This window comes from Engystomops pustulosus, chromosome 3 (assembly GCF_040894005.1).
Source record: "Engystomops pustulosus chromosome 3, aEngPut4.maternal, whole genome shotgun sequence".
NCBI classification, from domain to species: domain Eukaryota; kingdom Metazoa; phylum Chordata; class Amphibia; order Anura; family Leptodactylidae; genus Engystomops; species Engystomops pustulosus.
The window spans coordinates 157,218,072-157,241,358 of NC_092413.1; the positions used below are offsets into that span (position 1 = coordinate 157,218,072).

Consider the following 23,287-nt stretch of genomic DNA (forward strand, 5'->3'; position numbering starts at 1 on the left):
GGCACAATCTTAGTGAATCGCTGCACCAATCAAGTCAATAGTTGTCAAGTTTTCTAAACAAATGTGCCCCAATGTGTCCTATGTGTTTCTGCATAAATGATATGTAAAATAAAGTCAAAGTTTATGGAATGAATAACTGGCCTACTGTTGGAGTGATGGATGGCCAAACCTATTGAATTCTGGCTTTGGCATGCAGGCACTCCATTTTAACACACTGGTGACCTCCTCCAGAAAAGTCTTTTGGTTAGTGTTGATCCATATACTCTTCAGTGTTTTTTTAATGTGATTCAGTCCCTTTGCTTATTTGACTATTGTTCAGCTTTTGGTACATTTTCTACTAATTTTGTACCGTGCTGCCATCTAGGGTTTTGAATAATTTTTCCTGACTGCACTTCTTGTTTTTGTCTTTTTCTTGTTTTTTGTTCTAATGACAATTGCCAGGTTGTATATTTTTGTGCAGGGTAGGGAAATAGGGAGGCACAGAGATTGTGGAAAGGACAGAGATTGTACTTCTTCCCTGTGTTAACAAAAATAATTAAACATCTTTCCAGAAAAGAAATCTCTTATGCACCAAATATATAATTAACTAAAAAAGTGGTTCTACAAGATCAATAAATAAAACTGTTAATCTAGATCCTTTAGCTAACTTAACTAAAAGTTGGAAAGGGGTTTCAGAAGTTACAAAAAACATGCTTTGCTTTGCTATGCGTAGAAATTGGATAATACATTTTTGCTGCTTCTACAGCAGATTTAAAGAGCAGAAGGGCAATTTCAGAAGGATGTACCTTATTTCAGAACATAGAAAGTAAATAACTTTTTATTCTGCTGCAATGAACTAAAGGCACAGGACTGAGATGGAAATATAATAAGGCATTTAGTAAGGATCACTAAGAGATTTATATTATAAAGTCAGCAGTCTGAAGCCATATGAAGAAGGAAAACCCCCTTAACACCCTCTCCATTGTAGTCATTGCCTGTTTTCCTTACTTTTAAGAATTTCTCATCTGAGACAATATTGAAGTCATTGTTCTCAGATTGATCCCAATATGACCATTATATCGTTAAAAAATACAGATAAAACTGTTCCCAAAACATATTAAACAGTCGGTAAGTGAGATGTAAAAATGATATCCTATCAGCCAGTGGTTCAAGTAAGAAGTACAATATATTCTCCCCTGGCAAGAAGCCGAAAATATAAAATGAAATGAATGAATTACATTCAGGACACAATGGGACATCAGATTTGTCTGAAGTATATTGCACGGCAGGACGCTACTCCAAATGAAGACCATGTTAAAAAAAAGTCATTTTCTATATTTTACAAAATTTTAATGGATAAAAGCAATATTGTAGCAGACATTGCAATACACTAACAGCAGTACATCTGGGTCTTTCTTTTGTATAGAACATTTTAAGAGATGCTGTTAATTCAAAAATGGGATGGTTTAATGCAGGAAAGCCCTACACAATTATTTCTCAGTATCATTTACGGAACTGCTCGGTTTCTTGTGGTACAACGTCTGAGTTCTAGCCCTTTCCAGCCTCCCCAACAGTTTAACTTCTGGTGATTTTCCTATGGTATAGCTTTATTTACATAGACAAGCAATGATTTAGGACACATCCATATCTCAGATTTCATTGTTTTATACAAGTACAAGTAATAACACTCGGAAAATGCTGACAAAGTAATTTTTAAATAATTGGTCATATTTACTTTTAATATACCAAAAAGTGTAATAATCAAATGTGAAGATGTTGAGCCCTCCCTATAAACTGAGGACTATACAATAGACACTAGCTGCTAATGGCTGCAGTCCCTGGAGGCATTGATGATGGCTGTTTACCCCTTATATGCACCTAAACCATGGGCATCTAACATGGCATTTTGGTGGCCTCTCAGACAAAAAACATTGTGCCCCTATACCCACACACACAAGTCATACAATGAATTCTTAAAAATCTTTACTGGCAAAGAAGAGGTTAAAGGTGCTCTGGTACTTTGACCACAAGCAGAATAAAATAAGGATAGTGTGTCATTTTATTTGTGCAACTGAGTTCTTGATGTATTTTTCAGAAAACAGATTTATCAGAGATTAGGAACATGAGAAAGGGTCTGTAGAGAAAGGGGGCTCCATTCTGCATATCCTACCAGGCCCTGTGTGATTCATAGGTCTTTTATTATAAACAGATAGGAAGGGACCTGTCAATTATCCCTTATAGGCAAACATGGGAGAATTAGCACCTTTAACGTGTACATCATTAGTTTTCTTTCTTAGTGATGGCTTAATGGGCATATTTATCCTAGACCTTTGTGGTGTCCAGTAGTTACTTACCTCCTCAGGCTCCACCACAATCTGTGCCTTAAATACAGCTCCACAAGTAGGTGGCAGTAGACAAAGGCAAGGATTCTCTACAAGAAAAGCAAGAGCTAATCATTGAGTTGCTCCTTTTGGATAGTAGGATCTGAGTGCAGGTTTTCTTGCTCATTGTTCCTTGGAAAACAGCTCAAGCTCAGTGAGGTTGGATGGAGAGCGTTTGTGAACAGCAGTTTTCAGCTCTTTCCACAGATTCTCAATTGGATTAAGGTCTGGACTTTGACTTGGCTTGGCTTCTTACACCTGGATACGTTTATTTGTGAACCTTCCATTATAGATTTTGCTTTATGTTTGGGATCATTGTCTTGTTGGGAGATAAATCTCTGTCCCAGTCTGAAGGCTTTTAGTGACTCCAACAGGTTTTCTTCCAGAATGGTCCTGTATTTGGCTCCATCCCTCTTCCCATCAATTTTAACCATCTTCCCTGTCCCTGCTAAATAAAAGCAGAAACAAATCATGATGCTACCACCCCCATGTTTGGTAGTTGGGATGGTGTGATGAGCTGTGTTGCTTTTCTGCCAAACATATTGTCAATATATGGCCAAATAGTTGGATTTTGGTTTGATCTGTCCAAAGCACCTTCTTCCACATGTTTGGTGTCTCCCAGGTAGCTTGTGGTAAACTTTAAACTTTTTATGGATATCTTTGAGAAATGGCTTTCTTCTTGCCACTCTTCCATAAAGGCCAAATTTGTGCTGTGTATGACTGATTGTTTTCCTATGGACAGACTCTCCCGCCTCAGCTGCAGATCTCTGCAGTACATCCAGAGTGAACTTGGGCCTCTTGGCTGCATCTCTGATCGATCTTCTCCTTGTTTGAGATGATAGTTTAGATGGACAGCCGGGTTTTGGTAGATTTGCAATGGTCTTATACGCCTTCTAATTCATTATGATCGCTTGCACAGTGCTCCTTGGGATGTTTAGCATTTGTGAAATCTTTTTGTATCCAAATCCGGTTTTAGACTTCCCCACAACAGTATTACGGACCTGCCTGGTGTGTTCCTTGGTCTTCATGATGCTGTCTGCGCTTTAAACAGAACCCTGACATCACAGAGCAGGTGGATTTATACTGAGACTTTATTACACACAGGTGGATTATATTTACCATCATCAATCATTTAGGACAACACTGGATCATTCAGAGATCAGAGACTGAACTTCTGGAGTGAGTTTGCTGCATGCCCCACTTTTCAGTTTATTATTTTTTACAAACGTTTAAAATATCCAATAAACTTCGTTCACAATTGTTTTACAATTCACAATTAATTTCACCAAAAAAATTAAAATGTTTTATCTTTATGTTGAAGCCTGAAATGTGGCAAAATGTAGAGAAGTTCAAGGGGGCCGAATACTTTTGCAAGACACTGTATACAGATGCAGATACAGATAATGTATGGGGACAGGGTGCTACGCAGCATTTTTTCCACGCCAGGCACAGCCCAGCCGGCTGCGCCCCCCCCCCCCCTCATGCCCCTTCTTGCTAGGCCCCTTGCCCCTATACACACATACACTGAATATACATACCCAACACCTCCGATGCCAGAGCCCCCTGATACTGTGGGCCCCATAGCAGCTGCCATGGCTGCCATACCTGTAGTTACACCACTGCAGTGTTTTCTACTAGTTAGCACAAGACATTTTTAAAAAATATATTTTAAAATAACAAAGTGCTTCTTTTTGTATTCTGCCTCTTATCATCCTTTCACATTCCTTCCTAACCTGCTTTCCACACTGAAATTTATCCTGAAGTCCACCAAGATGTGCTAGTTTTCCAACTAGATCTCCAACATGTCTGTAAATTCATAGCAAATGAGATGAGTGCTGAAAGAAAATAATTGCCAGAACACTGGTTTTTCCATTACTCACACTGGATAACTGATTCCTGCCTAGTCTACTGAAAGGTCATGTACAGTAAACTTCAACCTGGTCCTACGGTAGGTTGAAGAAGTATCTGAGAGAAGTTATCTCAGAGGTATGTGAGAGAGGGGACAGAGAGAGATAAAGTCTATCTACAGCATTGTAGAATTAAAGTAAAAAATGCAAAATAAGACATATGAATTCATCAAGGGTTCTAAACATTTGCAGTTGAGCCAAGCATATCACCCACAGTTTCTAGTACGGTCTACATTGTGTGTTGCAGCTTAACCCAATAGCGCAATAAGACGTACCCTTACGTCTTGCTGCGCATGGGGGATTATGAAGAGGGCTCACGGGTTGAGCCCTCTTCATACTCACCGGGCATTTGCTTCATATTGAAGCAAATACCCGTCGCTAACACCCGCGTGGGCACCGCCATCTCTGCTCCGCTCGCCGCTCCCCATGGCGTCACCTGGGAGCGGCAATCCGTTGTCATGACAGCCTCGGATCACACAAAGGTCCAAGGCTATCATGATCGAGGCTATCTATTACAATGTGCGATCTGCACATTGTAATAGATGGTATGCAAAATCCCATATACTGCCATACTGTAGTATGGCAGTATATGGTAGGATCAATCAGACAACCTAGGGTTAAATTACCCTAGGGAGTCTGAAAAATAGTAAAAAAAATAAATTAAAAAAAGTAAAAAAAAAAAAATTATATTAAAAAAACATAAAAATTCAAATCACCCCCCTTTCCCTAGAACTGATATAAATATAAATAAACAGTAAAAATCATAAACACATTAGGTATCGCTGTGTCTGAAAATGCCCGATCTATCTAAATATCATAACCGTTTTCCACTGTGTTTAACACCGTAGCGGAAAATAGCGCCCGAAGTCGCAAATGGCATTTTTTTTCCTTTTTGAAAAATAGAAAAAATTCTATAAAAAGTGATCAAAAGGCGGCACAGTCCTAAAAATAGAAGCATTGAAAACGTCATCAGAAGTTGCAAAAAATGACACCACTCACAGCTCCGTACACTAAAGTATGAAAAAGTTATTAGCGCAAGAACACAGCAAAATGATGAATTTTTTTTCTGTACAGGAGGTTTTAATTTTTGTAAATGTATGAAAACATTGTAAAACCTATACAAATTTTGTATCCACGTGATCGTATTGACCCAATGAATGAAATAGACCTGTCATTTGGGGCGCACAGTGAAAGCTGCAAAAAACCAAGCCCACAAGAAATGGCACAAATGTGTTTTTTCATCATTTTCACTGCATTTAGAATTTTTTTCCCACTTCCCAGTACATGGCATGGAATATTTAATACCATCACTATAAAGTGCAATTTGTTACGCAGAAAATAAGCCATCACACAGCTCTGCACATGGAAAAATAAAAAAGTTATAGATTTTTGAAGGTGGGGAGTGAAAAATAAAAACCAAAAAACGAAAAAGGGCCTGGTCCTTAAGGGGTTAAAGGGGTATTCCCATTTCAGCAAATTAATGTTGTGGTTTGTGTTATAAAAAGTTATAAGATTTACCAATATACTTTCTGTATCAATTCCTCACGGCTTTCTAGATCTCTGCTTGCTGTCACTCTGTAGAAAGCTTCTATATCTACTTCCAGTGGTCAGAGATCCGACCATGGTCACACAGGTTCGTAAGTATCATAGAGAGTAATCAGAGCCAGGGGAGTAACGACCGCGGTCGCAGGGGGTGCGACCGCGTCCGCGCCCTTAAGAAGAGCTAGTGCAAAGGGGCGAGCCTCTGCCTCAGTGCATATGCTTGTGCATGTGATTGGACACCGCTTGCATGTGTTTCACTGGAAACACATATATGATCGGGCCATAGCCCGCCCCTGTGCACTTGTGCTTCGATTGTAAATGCAGTGCTAGCATTTCATGTGACTGCACTCTCAAATACAATGTAAGCACAGCATGCCGCCGCACCCTAAAAAAGGTTTGGCCCTATCACATGCCTTTCCAGTAAGAAACACATGCTATATCATGCTATTATGGTTGTGTTTTCTAAATGCAAATGTTGACTGCGATTTAATTAGGAAAGTCTCTCTTCATCTTTTGAATTGTACTTTGAAACACATGCGTTAAAATGAATTGACTGCACCCTAAGGCCGCTTGTACATCAATTTTGTTTCAGAACATGTTTTTTTTTCTATAGCTAGCACAAACCCCCATTAACAGTTTGTATTTTTAACTTAGGCCGCCCTCACGCAGTGCATTTTGATTTGGCTTTGAGACACATTCCAAAGGCTTCCGCCATGATCACATGTTGAGGTAACATTGCTTTTCCATCACATTTGATGTTACTTTAGCATGTGATCACAGTTGGAGCCTTTGGATTGTGTCTCAAAATGCACCGTGTGAAAGCAGCCATATTTTTGTTTAATGTTAGGGGGTGGGGTGCCCTGTTAGGAATTTCGCCCTGGGGCCCAGGTAAGTCTAGTTACGCCACTGATCAGAGCTGTATGTTATAATGAGCTGTGCAGAGCAGAGATCAAGAAAACCGTAAGGAATTGATATAGAAATACATGGTAAAATTGTATAACTTTTTATGGTAAAAACATTAACATTAATTTACTGAAATGGGAATATCCCTTTAACTTTCTTGTTGTATCAAAGACAAAACCAGTTTCTGCCAAGCAATTTCTGATATTACCAACCACAAACAGTACCCACTGCTACACAGACCCCTAGCTATCCTATTCTTTTATCAAGCTTCACATAATTGCTTGACACCATAATTTCTCATTCTGGGGTTGGCCATGCTTAGGTCATAAATAGTTGATCATGTGAGCCAACACCTGGACCCTACATTAATCAGCTGTTGTGCATCAAGCAAAAAGAGGGCATGGAGCCAGAAGAACTTGGCTCCAGTTCTCTGTAACACTCAAAATCTGTAACTACAGTGAAGGGGCCTGGCCGCTACAGGGAGATAACATGCCCCATGCTAACAAAGCTGAATTTCTGTTCAACCATATAATCAACTTTCTAATAATATCTGAGAGTCATGGGTCCTCCAAATAGAAGACCCTTCGAAATTATAAAAATGGATAAGGAAGGTTTACAGGACATGTGGTGCTATTTGGTGTAGTGGTGAATGGATGAACACATATAGAGTTAAGTTTGTCTCCAAGTCATTGCAGCATCACTTAATAAATTGAATAGGAGAGATTAGTAATCATGATAGTTAATTGAGACAAGTGGCACTCATTCCGCCCAATCGATTCTTGTTGTTAATTGGAAGATATGAGTTGACCATGGGAATCTGCTCAGTATTTCCATAGTGAATATGTGTTTCCGGAGAACAATTTAGGCTGTCAGAGAATTGAGAACAACTATTTTCTATTAAATCCAATAAACATTTAGAAGAACACAAAGCTTTTAGCTGAGCCATTTCCTCGTGAGCTTGTTCAATAAAAGAAACAGAAAGTGGCTATACTTCATACTGTGAACTAATGTTGTGGGTATTACAAGAAAAAATGCACAAATGAAAGCAATGCTTCAAAGCATGAACATAACATATTCATTTCCTGATTTATACCAACAAAGTCCTGGAATTTATTGATACCTACCGATGTATAATATTTCAATTTCAACATTTCTTCAATGGTCATTTATATCAGGTGTAAAAGTGAGATGCAGAAACCCTGGATTTCCTTATGGTAACCATTCAATAGTAACCATGCTATATAGCACCAACAAATTCTATAGCATAAAAGAAAACACATATTTCCTGTTTCAAAATTAAGCAAACTGCTAGAAATAATTTCACCAGTTTTTACAATTTGTAGGTACATGAAGAAGGGGGGGCATAAAAGATAAAAAAAGTGGGTCAAGCCATTCATATTCATTGGCTACTGATTGTCCAAGGTCATGTTAAATGTATGTACTAGCATGTACTCCATGACAATTGTAGTGGGAACTTTATATTTAATAGGTGGACAGGCACCCATACCAGCAGGGCCACCCAAATCTCCCACCACGAGTACAGACCTCACCTACCATACATATATCAATAGTACCTGTGTTAAGACACAGGTGCCATCATATGCAGATCAGGGTAGACAAAACCTGTGTGTCTGCCCCGCTCTGTACAGTCTGGCGGTCCAACGCAGTGTGTGTGGGCCTGTATATAAATAATGGGGGTTGAGGGTCTACATAGAGACTATGGGGGAAGGGGGGCCTATATATAGACTGTCGTGAAAGGAGGACTGTATATTGACTGTGATGGTAGGGGGGCTGTATATTGACTGTAGGGGTAGGGGGGCTGTACATAGACTGTGGGGTGGGGAGCTGTATATTGACTGAGGGAGTAGAGGGGCTATATATAGTCTGTGGGTGTAGTGGAGCTGTATATTGACTGTAGAGGTAGAGAGGCTCTAAGTAGACTATGGGGGTAGTGGGACTGCATACAGTCTGTGGGAGGCTTATATTGACTGTGGATATAGCAGGGCTGTATACTGATTGTTGGGGATGGGGGCTGTATATTGATTGTTCGTGTAGTGGGCTGTATATTGACTGTGGGAATAGTGAGGCTGTATATAGATTGTGGGGGTAGTGGTGCTGTATATTGACTGTTGGAGGGTGGGGGTGTAAATAGACTGTGGGTGTAGCAGGGCTTTATATTGACTGTTGGAGGGTGGGGGGCTATAGATTGTGGGTGTTGCGGAGCTGTATATAGACTGTTGGGGTAATAGGGCTGTATATTGACTGTGGGGGGTATCAGGGCTGTATAATTTACTGTGGGGGTAGTGGGCTGTATATTGACTGTGAGGGGTAGCAGGGCTGTATATTGTCTATTCGGAAGTGGGGCTGTATATTGACTGTGGGGGTAGCAGGTCTGTATATTGACTGTGGGGGTAGCGGGCTATAAATTGACTGTTGGAGGGTGGAGGGGCTGTATATAGACTGTCGGTGTTGCAGGGCTGTATATAGACTGTGAGGGGTAGCAGGGATGTACATTGACTGTAGGGGTAGTAGGGCTGATATATTGACTGTGGGTGGTGGTGGGGCTGTATATTGACTGTGGGGGTAGCAGGGCTGTATATTGACTGTGGGGGGTAACAAGGTTGAATATTCACTGTGGATTTTAAGGGGGCTGTATATAGACTGTGGGGTGTGTGGGGCTGTACATAGACTGTGGGGGGTAGCAGGGCTGTATACTGACTGTGGGGGTAGCAGGGCTGTATATTGACTGTGGGGGGTAACAAGGCTGAATATTCACTGTGGATGTTAGGGGGGCTGTATATATACTGTGGGGGATGTGGGGCTGTACATAGACTGTGGAGGGTACAGGGCTGTATACTGACTGTGGGGGGTAGCAGGGCTGTATATTGACTGTGGGGGGTAACAAGGGTGAATATTGACTGTGGATGTCAGGGGGGCTGTATATATACTGTGGGGGATGTGGGGCTGTACATAGACTGTGGGAGGTAGCAGGGCTGTATACTGACTGTGGGGGGTAGCAGGGCTGTATATTGAATGTTGGGAATACTGGGCTATATAATGACTGTGGGAGGTGGGACAGACTGTATATAGACCATAGTGGGTGGGGGTCTGTATATAGACTGTGGGGTAGTGGGCTGTATATTGACTGTTGGAGGGTGGGGGGGGGGGCTGTATATTGACTGTTGGATGGTGGGGGGCTGTATACTGACTTTGGGGGTAGCAAGGCTGTATATTGACTGTGGGGGTGGATGGACTGTATATAAACTATTGTGTGTGTGGTCATATGATTCATTGTTATTGTGTTTTTATACGCATTGAAAGCGCATCATCAAACACATAAGTATTATATTAGTAGGAACAAATGTTTTACATTGTCAATCCTTATTATTAATAAACGCAAAACACATTGTTAATTATATAAATAACTTATACATGCATCTGGTGATTTGTTTTGCCTTGTGTTTTTGCACTTGGTTTCAAAACACAAATGCATATATATTATTATTAATAATAATAATTATTAATAATAATTAGGGATTCATTTATGTAACCACTGTTATATAGGTGACATCATACTGTAAGTGGCTGTGGTATTTTTAATGATGCAGTGTGGAAATGAGCTGTACAGAGTTGAAGATATCTGGCTGCGAATTTAGCAATGATAGGTCATGGCCAAGGGAAGTGGTAATGAAGTCCTCTTCCTGATGGAAAAGATCATATACTGTAAGGTACTAGATATCACTAATGAATGGAGTAGCCGGCGCAAACGCAACTGGCTGTTCCTATTATTTCGGGTGCAAAGCGGGTACAAATTACCCGATTCTTCTGATCCCATGGGGTCCCATTACTGGTCTGTAGAAGGCAGGAATCTAAGCCAAATGCAAATAAACTCTATCTCTAATTTTCTAAGATATTCTATCCCTAACAGGCTATGTTAAAATTAAGCAGCCCTTCTTTTAGATGACACTGTTATAAAATCATCTTCATTTATAACATCGGATTCCACCTTGAACCCTATCAGAAACTACAATCAATGCTTGGTTCCTTGATTACTTCCCTCCCCCCAACCATCAAGAATTTTTATCCTTCTCCCCATACCTCCACCATCACCCCCCCCCCCCCAATTCAAAGCTTATAGGGTGCTTAACAGCAATATTATACAAGAGTTAATGCATTGACTAAATTGAAATGGTATATCCATACATGTTGCACGCAGGTTTGTACTATATATGATTTCTTATAAGTGCGCAAATGCTGGTGTATTACTTTTTCTTAATACAACATAATTAAGATTTATATAATAAATTTTAAAAAATAACCAACCCTTAAAATTATAGACTGTTCATGTCTTTGTCAGTGGACAAACTTACACAATCAGCCAGGGATCAAATAATTATTTCCTTCACTGTAAATATATATATATATATATATAAAAAAGAGACAAGCAGGACGTAATAATAGCATTACACAAGACCTTGACACAGTCCATGAATTGAAAGAGAACAAAAAAGGCAGCACTCCAGGATTTAAAGTGGCAATCGCCAAATTGTTTTTTATGCTATATATACTTGGTTGTTTGCACCGTTCACTTCCTTGAAGAAGGCTCCAGCCACTCCAGCGACTTATGGTAAATGAAGCACAGTAAAAAATGTTACATTTAAATCCTGGAGTTCCACCTCCTTTGTGCTCTTTTGTATATATATATATATATATATATATATATATATATATATATATATATGCAAAGACAAAGATGCTGTTTTTTGTTTTTATAAAAATATGGCTATAAAAACAGCTGCTTTGTGACTTTCGGAAATTGTGTTTGTGGAGAAATCTGTAGGGAAAAAGGAGCATTTTTTCCCTACCTTGAACATGCCTTTGGGGGGAGTGAGAAGATCAGATAAAGGAGCAAGACGCTATTCAACTTCAACCTTGAGTTTCACTCTGTCTCTTTAAGAAAAGGTGGCTAAATCAATACAGGCCAATAATAACTTCACATTTGTGGAAGCAACATGAATGGTTCTCCAAAATATTGAGACACATCCAAGTACATTTCAGCAGAGCTGATATTTATCAGAAGTCATTTGCCCTCAAGCAGATGCTTTCTTTCATTGTACTCCTGTCACAAATGACTAAGATTTATGACAGACAATTACAGCATCTGCAGTTAGCAGCCTTATAATCAGCACCATTATTTAACGATTGGTGCAATAAACTGACTCCTGTTACTGTTTATCAGATATCAGTCAGTTTCGCCTATTTTCTTCAGCTCCCAAATCACAGTATGGTGCAACCACTGGCTCTTAATGGCCACTAAGAAACACAATTTTTACAGACTGCTAGGGAGAGAAAAAAAAGAGCAACCAATTACATATAAACGTGAGGCCCTCACATTTCAAATGTCTGTGTACATAACTATCTCTTTACAGGCTGCAGCGAGAAGAAATAACAGCCCCACTACAGCTGATAAGTGGCTTTTATTTAGACTGCATGCATGAATTTTTCTCACCTTATTACATTTTTTAGCATTGTTAAGAAAATCTATGCACACAACGTGCTTCAGGATGTGCACTGGGAAGCAGAGAATTTGTATCCAAGGCCCTCCTACTGCGAGCTCAATAGTCCTACTGTTAGTCTATTAGTATAATCATGGAAAAATAAATATACTGCTCACCATTTCGGCTTCTCATCAGCTTTTCAGATTTTTTTTCCACAGATATTAAATATGTACACACACAAATACATATTTCTGGATTTTTCTTTTTTTTTGTCTGCATCATTTATCCCAAAGTATATTTTATGATATAAATATTAATACGAACACAGACATTTTGCAGCAATTACTGCGAGATGTATAATGATAACATATCTGTACAACCCTCCTGACATCGGGGACGCAACTCATTAATTTTGGTATGGATAGTAAAAAAATTTATATTTTATTATATTTTGAGTTCTATTAGTTTTCTTTAAAAGTGTATTTTTAATCATATAACTTATTATTTTAGCTGTATTTATTGATGTAAACTGTTACATTTGTTACAAGACTAGTAAATCAGGAAATGAAATAAGACTTGGGTTTCTGTATAAATGAAGCAGGGTGAATTTATTTCAGTGGAATTTTTAAAGCTTCTTTTAATACTTACTGAATTCTTATTTAGTTTTTTTTAAATTATTTTTTATTTTGGTCCATGATTCATGGTATTCAGTACAGTATTACTGTCTTTAAATCTGATTTTGCTTCCTGCACACTAAATCCAGGTGTGGTCTGCTCCATCTCCCCTGTGAGTTTTTCCCAATATTGTTTTTAAAATTAAAACATTTTCCTTTTAAATTGTGACTTAGTAAACTTATTTAATGGCCTTAATGGACTTTGATTGTATCCACTTCCTCAGGACTGGATTACAGGTGAGACAGATAAGTCACTTTTGTAAATGTCAAAAATTGATTTCTATTCTCCGTCCAAGCCACATCCAAAGTGATTGCTATCCATGTGTCCGCTTCCTAACAGATTTTAGAATTTTGCGCATGGAGGAGTCCAGGGGTCAGGACTATTGTGATTTTTAGGAACATTTTGTTAAAAATTTGACTTAAAAATTATGCTTTGGTGAAGATTGCAACATAATAAAACTAAGCTGAAAGCTACATGTTCTGTTTTGCACTATTTCTTAACTCAAGTACAAAACAATGCAAAAAGCTATATGACTAAAATAATATACTAAACATGATACCGCTACATTGTCCAGTATACATTATACAATTGACACACTTTGTATTAAAGGAAATCTACTATAAAAATCCATAATGATAAATGACCTGGGACATTTATTCATAAATTCAGGCACTGTGGCTGTTGCAATCTTCTTATATATACAGTTTATTTCCTTCTAAAATCAACATTTAAAATAATGCTAATGAGCCTGAAGGGCTTATGGCATGTTACCAGAGTCCCACAGTGCTCTGGCTTTACAGGCAGTTACATTGTTCCACCCTCCTTCTGCCTGCTGTAATCTCACACAGCTGACATACAAAGACCTCAAGAACCTTCTACGCAATCTAAATATATAGTAATTTTAGGTCCACAGAGGATTATAAGCAATTCCCCCTTGAACAGAATGATGCCCATTGTGTTCCTCGTCCTTTTTCCCCCAAAGCTATGGTATTTTCTGTTCTGAAAGTGTTTGAAAAAAATCTTTCTCACCAGTGGTGAAGTGGGCAGACACTAACATCTTCCTGTATCAGCCCTGTAGCTGAGTCAAATTCACTTTGCCCACAGTTCCCATGATACCTTGTGCTCTCTCATAAAGTAGATTAGCATTAAATCCAGAGAGATTCCTACAGGTAAGTCCACTAAACACTATATAGTGTACATACAGGATGTATATGGTCACTAGTCTGGCAGCTTTCATCACATGAAGGATCATGGAACATGTAATAAGTATTAGAAATCAGAAGTAAAACTGTTACATGTGTAAAGTCTGTGCTTTAAGAATAGGTTCTCCGCACTGTGCAGAAAGGGACGAATACAAGGTGGGGAGGGGATGCAGCATGAGGTGAAGAAAGAGAAGAAGAAAGTTCTGAAAAATCACAGACTCAGATGAAGGGACAGATGGGGAACAGGGTGAGATCTTGTACCTCAATATCATGTGTAGGAGACATATGTATCCACAACACTGCATGCATTCAGCTTTTCTGTGCACACAGAGAGCACTGTCACATAACCTCCACCTCCTTCCTCCTCTGTAAGTAAGGAGCAACCTCCCCTCCCCTCTTTCACTCTGTATCTTCATTTAGAAATGTGTGATTCATAAAATTAACCAGAAAAGGCAGGAGACCCATCTACCAGGGTCATAAATATAGTGGTAGCAGCCATAGCAGTTGCTATGGGGCACAAATTGTCAGGGCGGCTCCAGCATCAGATCTGTTACACTAAAGACACACCATTATATACATATAATACTGCCCCTTTTACAGCATAATATGTATATAAGAGTGCTCATCTTCACAGTATACAACATGAATCGGTAGATCTGGTAAGAAAATTTCAGGGGAAAGGGAGAGGACGTCATAATACATGTGTATACATGTAACTTGGAATCACTAATTCCTGTCCTGTACTCCTGTATTCAGTAGCTACCGGGACAGATCTGCGTAAGTGTATAAATGTATATTTCTCTGCATAAATGTGTGTGCATAAGTGTATAAATATATATATATATATATATATATATATATATATATATGAAAGTGTATACAAATATATATATTTTCTGCTATGTAGCCCTGCCTCTTCTTGTTATAACGCTGCCAGCTACTATAGAGCCAGGTCCAACCGAGGTGGCTTGCTACTATAGAGCCAAGATCAACTGAGGTGACTTGCAAAGAAAATAGATAGCAAATATATAGATAGCAAAATTGAGAGGCAAAGCTGTTCTATATCCCAAGAGCTATTGGTCTGTGAAAAATGTTGGAGTTGTGCCACTGTCAAACAGTACAACCATGTCAAGGGAAGGGGAAATGGGTAATGGTTTGCAAAGTCCACACAAAATAAATCGCTATGAAAAGTAGGTACAAATCGAGCCAACCTAATTTTTGTTCCTAAAGATATAAAAGATATATTGTACAGCATGATCCACTGTCACAAAAATGGGCATTTTCAGACTGTCTGTCTAAGGCTAAATGCACAAGAACACTGTTTTTGGCTCCATGTATTTGAATGGGCTCATATACATGGCTGTAGTTTTCTATTCATAATGGTGAATATGCTGACCTCACTATAGGTCCACAAGTTGCAGACATCAGTATACCTGTGCCTCATTATTGGTACACCATCATTTTAGACTCTTTCCTGCCATCAAAACTTTCGAAAGCAGCAGTAAGGTGGAACTGTCCACTTCAGGAAGGACTCTTTCTTTCTGTACCATTCATGCCTTCTAAGCATAGGATAACACAGTGTGGTCAAGTTGCAGCCATGATTCATCTGTGGTAAGGCCATGTTGAGACCAAATTGCAGCATTTCATTAATTCATTTTTGAGTTTCCAAGCGAATAATAGCTTGATTTTGCATGTATTTGTCCGTTAATTAGAAAAACGAAGGGAGACAATTATCAGTTTTCTGACAGACAGCTAATGGATAGATCAAGAGGTCTAAAGCTCTTGATGTATCTGCCTTGACAGGAGGGGCAGCGCATGACGAATTCCCATCCAAATCTTGATGAAATGATAGAATACTTGATTGGCTGCACCATCACACATGCATTTACCATATGATGATGGCGTCATGACTGCATCCTGACCACAAAGAATAATTGTACCCTTATGTACTTAGTGCTCATCACATGCACATATTTTATGTAAACTTAAACCCCTCTGTATTATAAATGTACAACACTGAATGTTATTAACACTATTAGATAATAATAATAATAATAATAATAATGTGTTGTTATTCTAAATGTATATTATGCTAATATAGAAACAATATTTTTTATTAGACTAAACACTAAAATGCATATCATCTTGCATCACTACATTATTGACTGTATATTTTTATAACCAACCACCCTGGCTGACATCAGTACCTGGCAAATGTAGAACATCAGAGATACCTACTAATCACTCCATAAATGTCTGATTACTTTACAAATGACTACCATCCCTTCCTGTAATTTATACAAATTAGCTTGTATGTCAGGATTGCAGAAATGGAATTCTGTTTTCAAAGCTTTAAATGAAATAATTTTTTAAATCAAGCTTCAAAAAGCACATATATATAACATTAGTCAAAAAAGGTTCATGCCCCAGATTGGAGGTTCTATCAGAAGTAGCACACACTGCTTATTTATAGGCATATGATTTTGCCTGTTTATGTCGAAAGCTATGAATTTATCAGTCAGATAAAATATGTGGCTATGTACACATTATAATAGATTCCAAAATTGTTTTATTCCACTTTGTATAGCCCAAATCCAAAAGTTAATTCATTTTACATTGCAAGGTAATATTATTTATTAAAGACAAAGGACCATGAATTGCAGTTTTTTCTTCATCTATATCTTAGGCTACAAATTGTGACCCACACACACTTTCTGCACCTTATGACTTTCTATGACTTTTAAACAAAGTGAATAAAGAAGGGCATGGTACAAGGGGGGCGAGGGCAGGGATGTACTATAACCTACACCAAAAAACTGGCATAGGTTATAACTGAAAGTGTAGCGCCAAAATGACCAAGAGCAACGGTGTAGCTGGGAAGCACAGGGTTTCTGAATGGGGCTGCCTTTCCCACTTAAAAAATACACATATTTGTTTACACATTTGATTGTTACACACATTTGAGTTACAATCACACATTTATACACTCATCCGCACACATATTGTCAGGATTTGGGATGTGTGAATCCACTGGACCACCACTGGAGGTAGTACTAGTCGACACCTTGGGACCGGAGTCTAAGTGGCACCTGGTCTTCACCAGAGACCGCCACAAAGCAGGTTGGACTTGCTGCGGCAGGGTACCACCTGGTCGTTCCACATGGGCGACTAGCCAGTGGTGGCAGCCGAGGTCGAGGTACCTTAAAGGAAGACAGTCGCGTGGTCAGGTCCAGCCACAGGGTCAAGGCAGGCGTCAAAGATGCAGGGTCAAGTCCAATCCGGGACCAGAAATGGGAAGTCCAGGCAGATACAGCATATATACATCACATATATGTTATATACACTATTCTGTACAATGTGCAGCATAATATGTATATATTGGTGCACATCCTACACTCTTTAGTGTGTCAGGATGGATGACGGGGGCCCGGGACACTGCGGACCCCATTACAACTGCTATGGCTCCTACCACTGTAGATACACCCCTGACTAAGAGTATGAAACCTCTAAGGCTACCTGAACATGATTACTGCAAAATTTGCTCATGCAAAATGGACTCAAACTTCTGGCATCCATTTATTTACAAATCCTCGTGATTTACAGTCTATATGTGATCTTTTGACTAGTTTCATTTTTTACGGATCAGTCATACAGTCCATTAAAAAAATGGCCATCACACGTTGTCACATGCTTCTGCTTAGAGATTTATAGTCATTTATTTTTTATATCTATTATATTTTCTCTTACTCCTGAAACCACCTTTTAAATCAATAGCTTGTCAAACCACTTTTAGCAGAAATGACTTTAAGTTATCCATTTTTTTTATACTTATCTCTCTCACATCATTCTGGAGAAATATTTCCCTGTTCTTCAAAATACAGCTGCCATCATCATGGTTTTTAGGCATTCATTTATGTACAGCTCTCTTAAAAGGCGTCTACCACTTCCCCACTCACCCATAAGTAAAGCAAGCATGGTGTATGGCACCTTCTAGGCATAATATCATATTTCATAATCATACTGAGTCACGCCTGCTGTTGCATTTGTTTTCTTCTTCAATAAAACTCTGCACAACGATTGACCATCCTTTGGGGAATGAATCAAACACCTTAGCAGAAAGAAGCAGCATCCATGGAAAAAAAAATATTTTATTTACCCTTCAAGACCCTTTTTGAGGTGTTTGGATGTGCACTGAATTTTGAGTCTGGTCAGCAGAAGCTTTGCTCCTTCTCTTTTGGGGTTTCTTTACTCTTCATTCCGATACTGTTCTCCTTGCAGAAAGAAGGCATGGAAAGAAGAAAACCTGTGCCCCAGCAGACATGATATGTTTGATATGTCGATAACTACATGGCTTTATTGATCCCTTACATCTGTTAAACAAAAGAAAAGCAGGGAGGTTTAACATATCAGTTAAAAATCACATGGACATCAATATAAATTTGAAGTCATCCGTTGTTCATGCATTTTTATTTCCGGAGAAAATTACAATGGCTTCTGTACTTTTTTGTGTTTGAAAAAAACCTATTCATAACGGATTTTAGAATTTTTACATTGAAGTCAATGGGAGACAAATAGTTAAAAACTGCATCAGTTCTTTTCTATCACATCAGTTTTTTTTAAATAGATAGACAGATATAGATGTAGTCAATCTAATACACACACTCGCAAACACAAACATATTAGATAGATAGATATAAAGAAATTTAGATGTTACTGTGGGTTGTGTGAGGCAGGAACATCTGGGGGTGTTAGCATACACTGTTGTCAGATGCCCTATTGGTGAACTTTTACTAACTCTTTTACTAATTCTGTGAAGTATTTTTAAAATCTGCCACAGTTTTTTCTAATAAGAATTGTCAATTTATATCAGCAAACCTAAATAACATTATAACAATGTATTTCCTAATACATCAATGATCCGCCCCCACTGCCAGGCCATTTTTGGATCGGATGAGGGCAGTTCACCTTCGCAGCATGTAATTAAACTAGATTGTGAATAAATATACCTGTCTTATTTTTGTAAGTTCCTTACGCTAATGCTATTGTGTGCTTGGCTCTCTAACTTAAACTGCTCCATAGCCCATCCCCTCTTTTTGGAGTGACTGTTGAAGTATTCATTGAGTCCTGCAACAGTTTTAACTCAGGACACGTGGGACGGGCTGAGGAGCAATTCAATGTAGATACCTAAGAGCTTAATACAATCATAATGTAAATCCTCACATTCCTGCTACCAACAACATTCACAAAGGTCTGGCTACACAAATCTATTGCTACATTATAATGTCTTTAGTACTGCATGATCAAAACTGCTGAAAGATTCAATATAGAATAATAACAATAGTATATCAAAGGCCATAGAAAAATATACCAGAGCATATAGGGCAATAAGATTTTATTTCCACAGATGGATTAGGGGAATTTTTTGTATCACATATTGAGGTGGTAGAACTCAAAATATGGTCTGAAAAACCACTGTGCGAATGTAGGCTTAGGGGCATCTATGGAAGTCTATTCTAGTAAATTTTCTCAAGTACTTATATCTTAAAAAGATCGGAGTGTTAACTATATACAAAGATGTCTGTTTTTCAGAGCAGAATATGAAAAATTAAATTTAGCTTCAGTATAAATGCTAATACTTCCAATCATAACCATAGAAGCAAAGCATATAGATCATAAGGACTCCTTCATGACCTCTAATGTTAGTAATGTATCTTAGCTTGATTTATAGTGTCTACAAGATACTGTTTGTTTCAATTCCATTCCCTTTTGCTAAAAAAGTGTAAATGAAATATAAAATCATGAACATAAACTGTACTGAGCAATCCAGTCTATTCCCTGGGGAATTCTGCTATTACATTCTATCAACTTTAAGTATTCTAATTTGACCAAACCTCCCTTTGAAGCACCACACTTAAGAAATTGTGTAGCAGATTTGATTTGAAATAGTTCTGCAATCATTTCCATAAGTATTCTGCACTGGGGCGAAATGGATGCAATGTTCCTATACAGCATATTTGCTTATAACCAGCTTTCAATAAATGCAATATGGTGGTAATCCCTTCATGGAAGCATATAGGTGACTGTGAAAAATAGGTGCTGTATATCTTCATTTTTATTTTCACTTCCTGTTTTCTTGTTTTCACTTTCAATATGTTCAACCAAATAAAAATGACAAGACGTGAAAAAATTTTCATCCGTCTGCTTGGAATGCATCAAGGATATTGGAACGTTTCCAACACGTCTCCATGGTATTCATTCTTACATACAGTAATGTTGGCAATTCCTTACACATTTGTTTCCTGCAATGTCCTCACAGCTATTAATGTAATATTAAGTACATGGAATTAATGCAATCACTTGTACAGATACTGGTATGCAAATAATTCTATTATTATGTGCAACTGCATGAATAGTGCAGGACTCCAGGGTGTCCCTTGGTGATTATCATTTTTATGACCTATCCTTAGGATACACTATTCCTAGGCTAAACTATCAGTATCTGCTCGGTTTTGGTCAACACCTGGACTCCAACATGTTGGCTGCCACAAGAAAATGGCTGTGTGTCAGGGCATCGCAGCTCAGCTCCCATTCCTTTTACTCAGGGAGGTTACTTATTCTTATGGAAGAGACACAGCTGGTATATGGAGACTTATTTTCAGGAAAAGCTCCTTGGGAAAAAAAAATTCAATCTCTTCAAAAACAAAGAATACTATCTACATATGAGCCAAACTGCAGACACCTACAAATGGATGGTTCCCACATCCTGTTAGAGGATTCACTGGTTTGGCTGCCATGAGATGTTTTCTTTCTTTTGGAGGAGAGCGCATTTGCATATATAAGGTTATAGTAGTAGGTTTATGATAGTAAAGAACGGAGGAATCAAATAGGGTCAATTTTAATCACGTCATAGATGTTAATTTTATCCGGTCTTCCAAAAGTAAATGCTGGGCTCAAAAACAATCATAAGCATATTCACAATTAAGCTAGTCAAACATATTTTAGTTAATAACTAACAATCTCATTAAGTTTTCCTGTTGTAAAGTCTGATTATTACTGGAAAAGTTAAACTTGGATGAGAGCTATGATATCATGTATACATCTTACACATAATCTATAGAAAGAGAGATAATTAACGTGCACCTCAAATCTACATCCTCACAGTTTTTCTTTTTCATACAAGGTTAAGGTCATGTTTTTCCAGAACATTAAAAAGGACAGTTTTAGAAATATGGATTGATCTGTTTCATTTGATTTCATTGCACCTCAGCCAGCACACATCTTGGGCAGCGAGACAAGAAAGTAACTGCTTTATCAAGCTGATTATAAAGCTATCCATGGATTGTCAGCAGGTGTTTCTGAAAAGAGTGATCAGTCACTATTCAGAGACACGCACAGATGGCAATTTTCTATTGCACCTCTATAGCTGCCCTCCGCATTGAGAGAAAAACACATGGAGAATTACATGAGCAGAGACATAGATGAAAAACTGAAGAAAGGAAAAGGATGAGCAAACATATAGAAGGAATATAACCAAAGGCCAGAATAAAAAGATCTCTTAGGGTGCATTTGATAATAACTAAAATTCTATAGGAAAATGTAACAATCTACAGAATATCACAGCTTTATTATTTTTAAGTGCAATGGGGTCCCCTTTCTATGCCATGTCTTACACAAAAGGTCAAACATATATATCGTGCCATTATACCACCCAACACTCATAATAGTCGCCTTCTAATGTAGAATTATTAAAAATTTACAAATTGCCCAACATCCCCTTTTCGATGTAATTAGGTCTCTGTAAACCATGTGTTAGAGGCTTCTGTTTGAGAAGATGTGGTGGTTTTGCTTACGGTTGTATAGACTGCATATAAACAATGGGGCATTTATCGGGACTTAGGGGTATCATTTATCTACCAGTATTTCAATCCTTCAAGTATACTGCTTTTGTATTATACTTGAACACGTGGACAACTTAATCCTCTGGTTTAGTCGGTAGATAGAGTATCTCAGGATCTCAACTGTTTGTTGATTACAGATTTAACTTGAAAAGTGTTGTGTATCTTAAATGCCTGATTGCTGTATTCCTTTTTCAGGACAACTTGTACCAAATTATCAGAATTATCAGCTGGAAAACTGTGGAGGTCAAGCTCTGTCAAACAGGACTCCATTGCTAGTCCTTACAATACTTGGAGATACGTACAGTAAGTGTTTTATCCTGGTAAAAAAATTAAGGGCACTACCGAAACCAGATGAGATGATGATGTTGAAGAAATATTCTGTAGTAGCCACCTTGCATAATGTAGTCAACATTGTGATATTTAAGGAGTTCCGTAATTTGAGCACTTTTTGCTGCTTTTTTCACCTTTCAATCCATCTCATCCCAAACCATCTCTTATTTGTGTAGAGCAGGTGACCAGTCTTCTGAATCAGCACACCCTTACACTTCGTCTTTATTATGTAATTCTTGCACAGTCTGAAGATGTGATTTGTTTTATCTTCCTGTTGAAAACAAAATGATGGGCAACTTAAGTGGCAAAAAGATGGGAGTCTATGCAGCATCTACTTACAGTGCTACTTATCATATGTACCATTTACTCTAAATAAATTGCTCCTTCACCATGATGGTATTGAGAGTAATATAAAAAAGATTTGGTGCTTAAAACAAAAATGTTGAAATTGAACTACAGAACTAAAGAACAGGTCTCCGATAGTCTATGGTGCACTTTGTTGGTCTGCCCAAGCAATTTTTCTTCTTTTAATTTATTTATTTATTTATAGTGCGCCATTCATTCCATGGAGCTGTACAATCAATAAGGGGTTCACACACATTACATAAAGACAAGTACATGAATATGCAAGTATGCGAATACAAAAGGAGGAGGGAGAAGGACACTGCTCGTGAGGGCTTATAATCTATGTGGGAGGGTAGATGGAGACGTGAGGTGACGGAGCATAGCAGTGCAGTTATTGCATATTGTAGGCATTCTAGAACAGGTGGGGTTTTAGATTACGTTTGAAGGTTTGGAAAGTGGGGGACAGTCTTCCACATTTTGGTAGTACCACATCATGGAGGATGCACGACAGGAGTCCTGGAGATCGTTTGAGAAGAGCGGATGGTAATAGAGTGGAGCAGATGATCTTACTTCTCTTCTTATAGTTTTCTATAGTGAAATGTTCTTGCTATTTGAATTTATTGAAATC

The 23,287-nt window shown here is 38.2% G+C and overlaps 1 protein-coding gene across 5 annotated transcripts in view; it reads right to left on the reverse strand.

The window, feature by feature from the left end:
• Positions 1 to 23,287, reverse strand: part of SOX2 (SRY-box transcription factor 2) — a 508,319-nt gene that overhangs the window by 308,328 nt on the left and 176,704 nt on the right. The window contains exon 2 of one of the 5 annotated variants that reach the window (XR_011854274.1): positions 18,243 to 18,456. The exons of the other annotated variants lie outside the window; for them this stretch is intronic. The gene's annotated coding sequence lies outside the window, so the exon portion shown is untranslated. The remainder of the gene's footprint in view (positions 1 to 18,242; positions 18,457 to 23,287) is intronic. 5 annotated transcript variants of the gene reach the window in all.